Source organism: Alligator sinensis, unplaced genomic scaffold, assembly GCF_000455745.1.
Source record: "Alligator sinensis unplaced genomic scaffold, ASM45574v1 scaffold625_1, whole genome shotgun sequence".
Classification (NCBI taxonomy): domain Eukaryota; kingdom Metazoa; phylum Chordata; order Crocodylia; family Alligatoridae; genus Alligator; species Alligator sinensis.
The window spans coordinates 195,838-200,988 of record NW_005842894.1 but is presented as its reverse complement, the minus strand read 5'-3'; positions in this window follow the sequence as shown (position 1 = coordinate 200,988).

The following is a 5,151-nucleotide window of genomic DNA, read 5'->3' as shown; positions in this document are numbered from 1 at the left end:
GGGAGGGCACCACCATCCTTCTGAAGATGGTAAGTGCAGGCACTGAACCCTGGCCACTCAACTAGGGAGAAGGGCTGGCCATCCAGGGCAAGCATCTTCCCAATGCTCTGGGTGATCTTGCTCACCTTTTCAACATGTCCCCCTTTCTGTACCCCTTTGCCCCACTGTTCCAGGGTGGCCTGCCTCTGCTTCCTGGGGACAGGGGCTTTGGAGCAAAAGGGTAACTTCTTCTTGGGCATGCTCCCATTGGTGCCAGGCTGAGGAGGAGCAAGGGCAAGGGGGTGGTGCCTCCTGAGATGCATCAGCATCCCCGTGGTGCTGAAGTGTTTCACCTCCTTGCCCCAGCTGGTCTTACATCAGCAGAGCAGGCAGATAGCATATATGGGATCATCTGCCACCTGAAAATGATCTCACACCACACTACCCACTCATGTCTGGGGTGCAGGTGCGGATCCTGCCTGATCCCCCTTCTCAGCAGGCAGAGGCACAACAACAGGTGGAGCTGACTCAGCCGAGCCACTTGCCACCACAACCTCAATGTCAACCTCCTCTGAACTGCCTTGTGGGGAAGGAGACCTGGCTCTAAAGGAACTTGGAGGGGAGTGGAGCACAAACTCAGATTCCGCCTCAGTCTCCAGAATTACTTTTGCTAGTGTGCTTAGGTCCTCTGCTTCCAGATCCAGCTCCTCTTCTGGCACTGGAAGGTTCAGGCTGGGAACTGAAATGGGGGTGGAGAAGACTGTCATGCTGGTGCTGCTTGTCATTCTGGTGGTGCTGGGGTAGGGGGGTTATTATTATGGTTGGTATTGGAGGGGGTGCAGATGCAGACACTGGTCCTACCTCCTTGCTGCCACTAGATGCCTAGATAAACCTAGATAAATCTAGATGCCACTAGATAAACCTCATGCCTGCTAGTGCTAGGAAAGAGGGTACGTTTCAGTTGGGGGTGGGGGAGGAACTTACAGGTCTCCCTCTGGCTCCCCTGCCAGAAGACTTGGCACCTCTCTTTCCAGCATGCTTCATATTTTGTGTGCTGGGAAAAAATGTGTATCTGTGTGAATGTGTGTGTATGTTTAGTACTTTCCTGCAGTGCACAGTGATGAGACACTGCCAGGCAAAGCAGCACTTTCTTTTTGTTGGGAGGGGGGGAATAAGAAGAACAAATAACAGGATTTTGGGGGAAGAAAGAGTTGCAAGGGATAACAATAGGAAGGGTAGGCAAAGGTAAATAGGAAAGGATTGGCTACAACTTGGTAGGAAGGCACTACCAAGCTGCAAGCTTACAGGTGCTGCTCTCCGCTGCTGTTCCTGCTGCTACACACACACAGACGCGGCTGCAAAATGGCAGATAGCCTTTCACAAACAGCTTTTTATGGTGCTTCTCTGTCCCTCCCCCAGAGCACTAGAATTGGAAAGGACCTCAGGGGCAAATCGTTGTCATTGGCCAGCTATCGATGTCAATATCAGAGCAGTCCTTCCTTCCCTCCACCCATCCTTTTCTTAGTTTTCCCTTTCCCTGAAAGCCAGCCTCCGAAACAGTCTGAAACAGTCCAACACATCCAAAACAGTCCAAAACATTTCCAAAACGTTTCAGATGGATCTGTTTAATTTCAGAGCTGTTTTGGAGCTTTGTATTTCATTTTGGATTCGGTGTTTCAGCCGCTGAAATGTCCGAATCTGAAATAAAACAGCCGCCGAAATTTCGCACAGCCCTACTGGGTATTATTTTTGTCCCAGATAGCAAGGAGGTCCATGATTTCTACCCACTTCCAATTCATTGACGGTCTTGTGGATGTGGCCAAAGACATTGGCATCAGCCTAGTGTGTGCAGACCAATGGTGATATGTTCTGAGCACCTCGAGACAGTTCTTCTCCCAAGAAGCTGATTTCTTAGGGTGGTAATCCAGCAAAATGATGGTTTTTGCAGGCAGCACAGGGAATAGGCAGGGCTATGTGCCAAACAGGTGCTGTGATCCCTGCACAGTGGAGCTGGAATGAGAAAGTGAGGTGACCTCTGGGAGCAGAGAAATAGGGGAAGGGGAGGTAGAAAGCGGAGTACTGTGGGATGCCAGTGGCAGACTGGTCAATTTCCTGGGACATTAACTGGGTTGCCTGTCCTTTCATGCTATGGAGTGCTTTAAATGGAGTGTGACAAATGCTATATCTGTCCCTACTCTCTGGACCTGTAATAACAGGTACTAACTGAATGCGCAGTAACTGGTGCTATTGTGCAGTAGCACTGGTGCACATTTTCTTTCTGACGCTATGGCACAGTAGACTAATTCTACTGTGCATTAGGCAGACAAGGTTCCTTGGGTGAATTTGATATCTTTTATTAGACCAACCCAAATAGTTGGAGAATAGTTATTAAGCAAGCTTTCGGGTTCAAAAACCCTTCGTCAGGCTAAGGAAGTGTCAGCAGTTGGTGTGTGCATTAGCACATTAACATGGCTTTTACCATGACACACTAATGTGCAATAGAATTAGTCTACTGTGTATTTAGTGTCTTGTGTAGATGCGTTCTCTGAGTACTAGAGCTTTCAGCTCCCTGTTAGATAGCAAGTGGGTTGCCAAGGAACCAGGTGTGTGAGCTGGCAGGAAGCCAGTCTAGTAGAAGGACTTTCCCTGAGTTCCAATGGAAACATCACAAATGAACATTTTAATTTCAATTTTCAAATCCCAGTGAAAATTATATTGTGTCACTTTTCCTGATCAGCTCTAGATGGCAGTTTCTCACTGAGGGATCGTTGGCTTTCAGAACTCGGATATGTTGGATCTGTAGGGAAGAAAATGAGCAGAAAGAGTCCATGCATACCTGGAAGGAGGAACTACTTACCCTTAGTTCTCGCTTGGTCATTTTGGGACAGGGGGTTGAGGTGAGATTGTTACATTTGTCATTAACAATGAATGCATTTGGAAATATTTGCTTAAGTCACAGAGGGCCTGAGACAGGTGCTTCACTTCTTAAGTTAACAATTAATGATAAAATTAATTAAATACAAATTCATCTTGGGTCTGCATGATGTTTTCCACAGTTTGTATTGATGCTGGCTGAAATGAACTGATGATCATGGGCTGGGCTGTCACAACACTTACTTGCTGGCTCTGGAAAGGAGCAGAGAAAAGGTCCACTTCTTACTCTGTGACTCTGGTGCAAGGTGGAGAGAATAGAACCTAATTACCCCTCATTCTCTGTCTGAGCTAGTGGGTAGATATGTAGCAGAGTGCCTGGGGATTGGAGACCACCTTCCCAAAGGCACTCACCAACCAGAGCACCCGGCTGGGCACACGGTGTGGGATAACAGAAGCTTACAAGGAATGGAAGTCAGAAGTAATCGACAAAGAGGAGTACTCAGCGATAGCTTGCACTTGTAGGGAGTGGAATAGGACAGCAAAGGCACAAACTGAACACAAATTGGCAACTGGAATCAAGAACAACAAAAAGTCCTTCTTTAGATATGTAGGAAGTTGGAGAAAAAATAAGGGAAGCATAGGACCCCTAATGAATGAAACGGGATAGCTAATAACTGACACGCAGGACAAAACCAAACTCCTAAAAGAATACTTCACATCAGTATTCCACCAGTCCAAGGGTGCTAGCTTGCTTAACGGGATACAGGATGATCAAGTTTGGGGTGATTACCCTCCCATATTTGGCAGAGGTCTTGTGGGGGAGCACCTAGAGAGGCTAAATATCTACAAGTCAGCAGGACCAGATGAACTACACCCAAGTGTTAAAAGAACTTTCCAACATCAAAGTTATTTGAACACTCATGACACACGGGAGAGGTCCCAGAAGACTAGAAGAGGGCCAATGTGCTGCCTATCTTCAAGGCAATTATAGGCCAATCAGTTTGACTTCAATCCCTGGTGAAATCCTGGAAAAAAATTTAAAAGAATCCATTACAGATAGGCTAACAGAAGGCAGTATTCTAAAGGATAGCCAACATGACTTTGTTACAGGCAGGTCATGCCTGACCAACCTCATTTCTTTCTACGACCAGGTATCTCACCACCAGCATAGGGGAAACGAGGTTGATGTCATATACTTGGACTTCAAAAGGGCCTTCGCCCTAGTTTCCCATGCTGTCCTCATGCTAACATTGGGGAAATGCAGCCTCAGCTACTTTATGGTCAGGTGGCTAGGTAACTGGCTCTGAGGTAGGACCCAGAGAGTATTGATAGATGGAACTGAGTCAACATGGCCGAAGGTGACCAGTGGCGTCCCTCAGGGTTCAGTGCTCAGACCCGGACAGGCTTGCAAGGTGGGCAGATCTCAACCAGATGACATTTAATATGGAGAAATGTAAAGTGCTCCATCCAGGGAGAAATAATCCGCAACGCACTTACAGGCTCGGCAGTACTATACTTGCCAGCACCACAACCAAAAGAGACCTAGGTGTCGTGATAGACCACAAAATGAACACGAACCACAAATGTGATGCCATAGCTGGCAGAGCAAATCAAACACTGGCGTGCATCTACCAAGGCATCTCAAGCAAGGCTAAGGATGTCATCCTCCCACTCTACTCAGCCTTGGTGAGACCACAGCTGGAGTACTGCATCTAGTTCTGAGTGCCACACTTCAGGAAGGCTGTGGAGAAGCTCAAGAGAGTACAAAGAAGGGACACATGCATTATTAAAGGCCTTAGAGAGCAGGTCATACGATGAGAGGGTGAAAGACTTGGGACTGTTCAGTCTGGAGAAGAGAAGACTCGGAGGGGATTTGGCAGCCTATAAATATATTAGGGGCATATATCAGGACCTGGGGGAGCATCTGTTCACCAAGGCCCCCCAGGGGAAGACAAGAAACAATGGGCACAAATTGATTGAAGATTGCTTCAGACTGAGCAATAGGAAAAAATTCTTTACAAGTCAAGTAAAGATCCAGAACAAACCATCCTGATGTGCAGAAAAAATAGCAAATACGGCAGGTGACCACCTTGGCTTAGCTGGGAACTCTTCAGTGAGCTTAAACACAAAAAGGAAGCTTGCAAGAAGTGTAAACTTGGACAGGTGATTAGAGAGGAGTACTAGCCAAGTGCCTGTCAAGAATGATGGGCGGGGGGGACACAGAGCGCCGCCACCCACTGCCCCACGCTGCCATCCCAGTTCATCCCCACCATTGCCTGTCATGACTGACTGGGGGGG